Here is a 9,975-nt window from a genome sequence, read left to right as displayed (position 1 = left end):
AAGAAAAACAATTTTTACAATATTTACATTTCATTGTCCTCGATATCTCCAAGGCAGTGTATCAATTTTATTTCGCAAAATTATCCGTTTATCGTCGTTACTCCTCAATGCCCACTTCACTTGTTTGATAGTGCTCACCTCGTGCTTTTTGTTGCGGATCAGACATTGCTGCATTTGCAGATCCGTCTGATTAAAAAGACATCGCTTATAATCATCAAATTTGATCTTTCGAAGTGTCGAGCCTGTGATACCTGTCGCTTTCTTCATAATGCTTTTGGATTCATTCTCATCACCATTATTATCGCCGCTTGTAGTCTGAATTCGAAAGGCGTAGAATTTGGCGCGCAATCCCACAAACTCGGTCATGATCTTGCCATTGCTTTCGTCCTTCATAAGACCCAGCACTTTTTTGTTCACCAATGTGATACCATAGCAGTTGTTTGCGTGGTAATCAGAGCTGTCGAACTTCGAAATATCTCGTTTGACGATATCATAAATATTTGGCACAGCGAAATGGTAGATAAGACTGTCCGTGTCCGTGTACATGAGCTTAACTCTCTCTCTCCAAAAGTTGTCAGTACGTAGTTGTAGTGAAATTCGTACATCCAAGTCTTGAATAGGTCCAGAATTGAAAAACCTGTTTATATCGGTTTGTTGAATTTAACGTTCAGTCGAGTCAGTTCAATTATAACCATATCAGCATCGAATATGGTGCAGCTATGAAAATTGGGCTGTGCAATCCTTGATCTCGCGCCCCATCGACCCTCCCATTCCGTAACCAATTTGACATCTTTGTGCTTCCGCACATTTTCCACCGTTTCCCCAAACACCGCGTTGTTCATTAATTTAAAAAAAATCTTCTCGAATTCATTGCGTGATTTCTTTCGCATATCTGTGATTAAATCAATATACTTTTTTAACCACGGCGATTGACTAAATTTTAAAATTCGGTGAATTTGAAGCAATTTCATGCCAAGGCTAAGACATTGTTTCAAGTTTCGGTAATGAATGACATACTTTTCGCGCGATAGGATGGTTGGTATAATTTGGATTGCGTACTGTTTGGGGGAACGAAGTGGTGAGGACAAAGTGGGAGATCTCGATGCGTATGGTGGAGTTCAGCTGGATATTCCAGATCAACTTCCAATATATATCCAACGGGGGAGTCATCTGGGATGGTTAGCAAATCTGATTGCAGATCATTCACCCATTCAAATCCCCCTGATGGTAGATATTGGCTCATAGCTGCACCATACAAGTTATTTACATCAAAACACATCAAATACGTGGTTTCTATGCTTGGATCGAAATCTTCGCCCACGTAGGGATTGTTGGCTTTAGCGTAACGGTTGGAGCATTGCGCCACACCATCTCTGATACCATTCTCGACGAGCAATACTTGATCCATGTCTGTCAGCAATTCGAGCTCAACTTTCATGCATTTGAGCATCGCGTCGAAAGCAAGCCCCGGCGCGGTGTAATAATGCAGAGGATCGAGATTGTAGGTTGAGAAGCAATTACGGCGGAAGTTTTCGAAAATATCTGCTAAAAGCAGCACATCAGTTTTCACATATGAATCTGAATACTCGCCAAGCGTAGTTAACCCGAATTTTTGCCACACATTTTTTGCGTGCGCATAATCTTCGTCGGAAACGTCCGAATCGTTCAAATTTGAGTGAAATTTATCTTTAGCCGGTAATTGCTGCTCATTCAGTTTCGCCCAATTATCGATATATTCATATGGGAATACACTTTTGCGTGTTACAAGCTCGAATTCCTCGGCATTATTGTAAAATTTACGCGTCACTTGTTTATCAGCGCCACCCAAATGTGACGAAAGTTTATCGATGCTGCTAGCCATGAACCTAAACGAATCGATGAAGCGCAATTTCACTTTTGTACCTTTGACCTCCTTCGTAAATGCGATATGCTTCTTCTTGTTGATCGGAAGAAGAGTAATTGATCCCTCTATGGACGTTGCCAAATCACGTATTAAAAAATGTGCATCATAGCCCGACCAATTGTAGAAGACAACCGGTATAATGTGTGACTTTGTATAATTTAGATTGCAGCCCTGATGTGCCGCACCGCGATATTTACCCGTAAAATGGCAATGATCGCCCTGTTTTACATCGGTAGGAGCAATCGGTCTTTCGCAGATAAGGCAAACCTCCGCCACTCTGAACTGCTGTTCCTGGTCAGCACTCAATGGCTCCATCGGCGCAACTTGAGTCAAATAACCTTTGACGGTTATGGCTAGAGATTGTAATTCGTTGACGAACCATGAAATGCAATCAGGACCGCGGTTTAGGTGGAATCGAGACAAAGAATTGTCAAGGGCACAGTGAACATAGTACGCCGCGCTGTGCGGGGTTTGCTTTTGCGCATCATTAACCATAGGTTCGAGGATGCACACAAGATCGGTATAGACGGTGAATGGAACAGACTCTTTATACCGATAATTCTCGAATTTCATAATGTTATGCTCTTTGTCGGGCAGATCTACTCTGCAATTATTTGCGCTCCGACAATCTTGTATATGATTTTGATATGACGATTCTTGTTAAAAATGGCATAAACATCGGTCACATAAAAATTTCGCAGTCCTGTGTCGCGATAGTTGGCTGCTAAGTAGACGCGAAAGATTTCGAATCCAAGCATAATGGAATATAGTATGGGCGTTAAGTTCGTTGTCATTGTCCAATTTGATTTTGTTTTTTACAGCAAGCAAATGAATCGTCGGTCTGTCCGAATGAAAATATTTGCTCAAATATAGGGGCACTATCACATTCGAGTCAAGCCCATAAACATTAATGGCTAAATTATTTTGTATCTCAAACCTGGGGATATCGGTGAAAGGTGTGGGGAAACTAATCTCCTTATATTGTAGCCGCGTGCTGAAGTGCGGATAGCCAGCCGGTCGGCATTTGTTTGCTAGTTCCGGTCCTGCGTACAGCCCTGCGTTGACTGACCACAAAAAACAATGCTCGTCCGTGTTTATTATATTGACCACTGCGTGCCTTCGCTGAATCTCTCTCGGCAATGCCGTAAATGTTGACGCACCTCCACGCAGCGGATCATATTTGTTGATGTTGACGGCGAGGTTGATGATTTCGATCATGGCCCATCCGGAATCACGATGCTGGAATTCCTCCACCTTTACTATGAGATGGTCGGCGATGTTATCGACAAACCACGGGCTGAGATTGGTGGTTGGTAAAATAATCACATTTCTGGTGGTCAAATGTTTTATTTCCACCATTCTTACGCCATTCTTGAAGTTTTCGAATTTGCACGATAAAATGCCGTTCACCTTGATGCTGCCATCCGTTTGCACGGCTGCATCCAAACGCTCAATTGCCAGGCGCTTGGCATCAGTGAAAAAATCGTACAAATCGAGGTGTCGTAAATTTGTTATAACACCCGTCTGAATTTGGCTGGCGAAGGCGCTGTCCGCATCGTCCCATTGTGCGCGATTATCGCTCACTGAAGTGCTGGCGCCGGTTCCGATGATGAGGAGAGTCCGGAATTTCTCCACCCAAGATCGCAGGAGTGTGATCGAATGTTGGATGCGGTGTTTCTCACTCATGGCCGTCTTCGGTCTCATGGTGACATCACGTAAATATTGCATATTTGTGGTCCCAATGGTGATCCAATGATCCGCGGTTCTGTGATGCTCATGCCCCAGTGCCATGGTATGCACCAAATCATAAGCGCCTCTTATCGCGTCGACGAGATCCTTGCACGCTTCACCTGCCATGACTTTAATGTTGCAATTGGAAAACTTTGTAGACGAATACTGAGCTTTGATTGAGTTCGCTGGCCTTATATATGGGTGCCGACACGTGGTGAAAAAATTTCGAGGGGGCTATTCACTGTTTCAGCGGTAGTTGCGGAAAATCTATTTCGCGGTATTGGTTTGGAAATCCCGATGCCATTAGCGTGCGCCGTTATTCGTTCAATAGAAGAATTTGGTCTATTAATGGAATATTCACATAAGGTTTTGTCGAAAAATCCGATTAGCGGTATTGAAAATCTTTAAAGGGGTTATTTACTGTTTCAACGGTACTTTCGGAAAATCTAACTGCTGATATTGGTTTGGAAATCCCGATGTCATTAGTGTGTGCTGTCATTCGGCTCATTAATGGTATATTTGCATAAGGTTTGCCGTATGGGTAATGTACCGCTAGCGGTGGTGTGCTATGATTGGGTGGTATGCGCAAGGCTGCTGTACTCTAATTACCAACGATTTTCTGTATAAAGCGAATATTAGCTTCAAATTCATGATATATTGAAACAGTTGCTGCATCGATTCGCGTTGCGTGAAAAGTGCCCATTGGAGGAAAAAGTAAGAAAATAAATGAAATCAACATCGAGAGTTTCGGAGAGAAAACTGTTTCACAATGTGAGTACTTTATCAAATAATTATTGAATGGTTTTCCAAAAAGGCCCTTCACGAAAAACTTTTTAAAACTTTTCTGTTATTGAAATTTCCTATATTTTCTAGAAATATGTGTGGTGAAAAGAATAAGCGGCGCCAGCCTACCCACTCATCTAGAGCAATAAAAAGGCGGCGATTATCGCTCGATGACGAATCCGACTATAGTGCGAATGATGCAGAGAAGAAGAATGCACATGAGGATGCTGTAAATGAAGAAGACGTGGAGGATGCTGCAGATTATGAGGAGGCGGAGGGGGTGGGGATGGTGTGGATGAAGAAGAGGTGGAGGATGCTGCAGATTATGAAAAGGCGGAGGGGGTGGGGGATGGTGTGGATGAGGAAGAGGTGGAGGATGTTGCAGATCATGAAGAGGCGGAGGGGGTGGGGGGTGATGTGGATGAAGAAGAGGTGGAGGATACATGGCATGCAATTGCGATATTAATGAATGAGGCTGCAAGGGATCGTCTCTTGCAGTCATCATCATCATTATCATCATCATCATCCCCTGAAGATGCAGACTTCCCTGTCTCAAACGATGATGGGTAGAGCTCATTGTAATGGTGTGTGATATTACAATGAAATAATACTACTTAGCAATCAATAAACTGAGATTCGAAATTGGCGGTATTGGTTTTGGAAATCGCTTTGCCATTAGCGTGTGCTGTTATTCATTCAATAGAAAATTTCTACCTATTAATGGAATATTCCATTCTTTAAACTTTTGAAGTCTTTCTAAAACTTTCTAAAACTTTTGAAAACTTTTCAAAACTTTCTAAAATTTTCTAAAACTTTTTGGGGACTTAACTTCAAGGTTATGGTGTGCCGCATGACAAAGCTATGAAATAATGCTAATTACACCATCAATAAATTGTGATTAATAAGTATTTTTATTTCTATTAACAGATGCTGTCTCCAACAATACATTCATATATATATTTTAGATTTATTTGAATAAATTATATTACTCAAAACTAGGTGTAACTGTAATTCGAAATAAATATAACTACAATAAATTCTATTAATATTTTTTTTTCTCCAACAATATATGAGCGAAACCGCCAAATCGAGACGACGTTTTGGATAACCCATTCATGGAACTTTTTGAAATAATTTCAGGATGTAGTCCTCGATAATTGACATGTAGGTAATTTGTTTTAGATTTTTTCCTCCATTATTTCGGCTGCCATTATACGGGACATTTCATCACATTTAATTTTTTTTTTTTTTCATTCAACTTTTCGGTATTTTATAGGAAAATAAAAATATTATTAAGAATGCTTGTTTTTAAGAAATTTTCTCAGCTTTACGAAAACAATATTGATCTTTTTCTCGAACTTGTATAAAGCTCTTAAAATTGAGTTTCAAATGTGAAAAGCTGTTTTTATGGTATTGCGCATGGATTGACATTTTTTTCAATGCTTTTTTCCGAAAGCTGAGAAAATTTCACTAAACATATGTCAATTTGATTATTTATAAAATTAAAAAAAAATTACAATTTTCAAGAATACAGTTTTGAATTATTTAAAAATCAATTTTCTATTAACGCAACATAATATTCTCGTTTGTTTGTTATTTTTGTCGAATTTATTTCGTTTTCTTGATAAAAAAAATTCCATATTTTTGATGATTAGTATAAGAAAAATTGTATCTCCCGCCCACTATTCGGGTTCAACAAATGTCAACATGACATCTGGTGGCTAAATATCGAACTACTCTGCGCCAGTCACTTGTCGTCTGCTACTGATGTTTTCTATAACTATGTATACATGGCCGCTCTAAGCCAGTCAATTCGCTAGGCCACGCCTCCGTGTTGATTCCCAAAAATATTAAAGCCTCATTTCTGGTGTTATTATCCATGTGTCCAAATTGATTGAGAATTGATGATAATATATCTTAGAACTACAAAAAATAATTTTTTTTTTGAATGTTGTAAATAATCGTATAACTATTTTCCGATGCGGGTTATTGGTAACATATGATCACATTGTATTTCTATTTAATAGACGGAAAAAACTTTGAATGATTAACAGCTTATATGGATTGTAAAAGAATCCATTAATTTTCAATTTTTAAATATGCATAAAAATAAAAATTCCAAATAATTGAATTTCTGCATTTTTATTGATTTTTGCCGTATCTACAGAGAACCCAACTTGAATTTGACATATGTTTAGTGAAGTTTTCTCAGCTTTCGGAAAAAAATATTGAAAAAAATGTTAATCTATCCGTCATACCATAAAAACAGCTTTTCACATTTGAAACTCAATTTTAAGAGCTTTATGCAAGTTCGAGAGAAAAATCAATATTGTTTTCGAAAAGCTGAGAAAATTTCTTAAAAACAAGCATTCTTAATAATATTTTTATTTTCCTATAAAATACAGAAAAGTTGAATGAAAAAAAAAAAAAATTAAATGTGATGAAATGTCCTGTATAATTGCAGCCGAAATAATGGAGGAAAAAAACTAAAAAAAATTATGTACATGTCAATTATCGAGGACTACATCCTGAAATTATTTCAAAAAGTTCCATGAATGGGTTATCCAAAATGTCGTCTCGATTTCGCGGTTTCCCTCATATATGTCGGAGTAGTAGTCGTGCCGTCAGAACTCTTTGCCTTCGCCGAACGGGTGTTCATATTTAATGAAAGGAATTACAAATGATGCATATAATCAATGTACAACTTCAATATTACAATACTGAGCTTTCTTAATTCAATGTTTCTTAAAACGATAGCTGGCACTCAATCTATCCCTTATGAGTTGTGGGAAGTTCAGTAACGAATCCACGGTCGACAGGATACTCGATGTGTCCTTACTCGACTGCCTCTCCATCAGAACTGTTTCTTCCTTCGCACCTTCTTATTCCAAAAGGCTTCACCGAGCTCATCAGCCCGCTCCCCTTTTCCCTCTTTACCTCTGCGGGTAGATAACGGTACCTATCCCGCGACCGTGGCTACGTTCGGTGACCGGATGTGTCACCCCGAACCCAATCAGCGAATGTCATAAACGACTACCCTTATGTTTAAATTAACTACTTATTACTGTTATAAATGTTCAAACTAGGGTCTTGGGAATTTCCACTCTCAGGGAAAACCCGACCATTCTTCTCTCTCCGACATATATATATATATTAGGCTGATTCAAAAAAACGGATAATTTTTTTTTTCAAAATCCTCACATAAAAACTTCCGAGAAGGTGTGAAAAGACGCCTGTGAAAAGCAGAGCCCTTAATATTATTATCAAGAGGTCGCGCATCGGGAATTTCTATTTCCCGTTTAAATAACACAGGAATAAATTTTTTTTAATTTTGCAATTTCGTATTTGTGCAACGGCTCATTGAATTAGCGGACCAAAGCACATTTTTGTAGGAAATTTGACGCTCTACAAAAAAAGTCCTTACAAAGTTTTCGATAGTCACACTCCTTCAAAAGTTATTCGAGGTCAAAGTTGAACTTACAAAAAAATTCAAAGTTTTTTTTTTTTTCGATGATACTATGAATCTTTTCTCATTATTTTGTTATATTCACGTTGTACTCCTCCCCAACGTCCAGATCCGATATTCTCTTAGTGGGCAGCGTTTCCAGGCGACAGATGAGGTTGATTTTATTTAGATCCATCACGGTCGATGTAGATTTTATAAACTTGACGTACTATGGATACTGAAGTGCACAATAGGAAAACTATGAGAACAATATAACCTGTTGAATAAGCTCGCGATTTATATACGAACCAGCCACACACTTCCCCTCCATAATAAATTTTTGCACGTGAAAGCTTACGGGCCATCATCATCATCATCAACATTCCCAGTCTATCTAATTGCGGTGTCGCCATCCGGTCAATTAGCACAAATAAATTCATTCGAAGTAGGTCGAAAATATTATTTATGAAACGGTATATTCCGCCGGCCATTTTGCAATACCGCCCCGTTATCCTGCATAGTCATCCTGCTTTCACCGACCGCATGCCTCGTCATCTCATGTCAGCCATCTTGCCCCACCATCTTGTTGCTTACATTGGTTAGGTTAGGTTAGGTTAGGTTAGGCCGCTAACACACCGACCGCATGCCTCGTCATCTCATGTCAGCCATCTTGTTGTTTACATTGGTTAGGTTAGGTTAGGTTAGGTTAGGTCCCCCCCCCTCTAAGTAAGGGGGGTGGGGGGGATCGCATGGATAGGGCTGACCACCCGACAAGCTGAAAGCAGCTTCCGTGCGAGTATGGGGTTAGGGTTCTTTCCGGCGGGGATAGATGCTGCACCGCGGTGCAGCTGCCATGATGGCCGAACCGTCGTTGGACATAAATTACTGTATCATGGCTCACTTAAACAAAACAAACAAAACAAACAAAACTGAGAACCAGATGGAGAATGAGGTCTTTGAGGTGGATCCCTTCGCGAGAAGAACCAGTATCCACCGGACACCACCACAGCCCAAGCGGGTCACCACCTTGGAGGTGCAGATGAGGGAGCCGGCGCCTGTCCAGACACCACTCATCCTCATCGACGTAGAGGCGCCGAGGGAGGGAGCGCATAAGGCTGCGTTCGAGCTGAAGGGAGCGATCCCGAAAGCCAGGAGCGAGGGGGCAAGGACGATGAGCTGCCCCGGGGAGGTTAGCCTGACCGCCCAAAACGTGCAGGAGGCGAGCGAGAGGGAATCGCTGAAGGACCTGATTACCCTCATTGAGGGTATGAAGGCCTTCACGGTGGCCCATAAGAACATCCACGTCGCCCTCAGAGAGGATGTGGCCAAGGCAGCCATTATCATCAGGCGAGTCGAGCGCGCCTGGGGCAGGATGGAGGGGGAGCTGGCCGGAACCAGAGTACCGCGGGAGACTGGGGACAAGGCCACGCAGACAGGGGCGCAGCAGCTGCAGCACGAGCAACAGAAGGCAGCAACAACTAACAAGAGGAAGGAGATCTCCCCCTCAACTGGAGCTGCAGAAGGCCAGGGACCGACGGAACGGGAGGGCCACCGCGAGGGAGTCCCCCCCCCCGCGAAAACGCGGGCAGCAAGAGCGACCGGGGTGGAGCCAGTAATGCTCTCCCCCACAAACCGTGAAGCGACCTTCGGGCGGAGGCTCGACTCCTTCCCAAAATGGCAGGAGTAAGGGGAGACAACGCGGGGTCCGGGGGCAGGCCTGGGGTAGTAATACTCCAGGTCAACCTAAACCGGAGCCGCGCCGCCCAGGACCTGCTGACCCAGACCGCCGTGACTATGGGGGCCAGCATACTGCTGGTATCTGAGCCTAGCAGGGCCGGGAAGCAGGGTAACTGGCTGGTGGACACGAGGGGGGACGCGGCCATCCTTGGGACGCGCAACCTGACCAGCAGTCTGACACTGGGTGGTGGAGGCGAAGGCTTCGTGTGGGCGAGAGTAGGCAGCATGAGTGTCTTCAGCTGCTACTTCTCGCCCAACACGTCGACACAAGCCCTGGAGATGCGGCTGGACGGCCTCGAGGAGGCAGTCAGGGCGGCTGGGAGTAGGATCCTCATAGCAGGCGACTTCAACGCGAAGTCGCCGCTGTGGGGATCTG

Source organism: Neodiprion lecontei, chromosome 1 (genome assembly GCF_021901455.1).
Source record: "Neodiprion lecontei isolate iyNeoLeco1 chromosome 1, iyNeoLeco1.1, whole genome shotgun sequence".
Classification (NCBI taxonomy): domain Eukaryota; kingdom Metazoa; phylum Arthropoda; class Insecta; order Hymenoptera; family Diprionidae; genus Neodiprion; species Neodiprion lecontei.
This window is presented reverse-complemented; position numbering follows the sequence as displayed.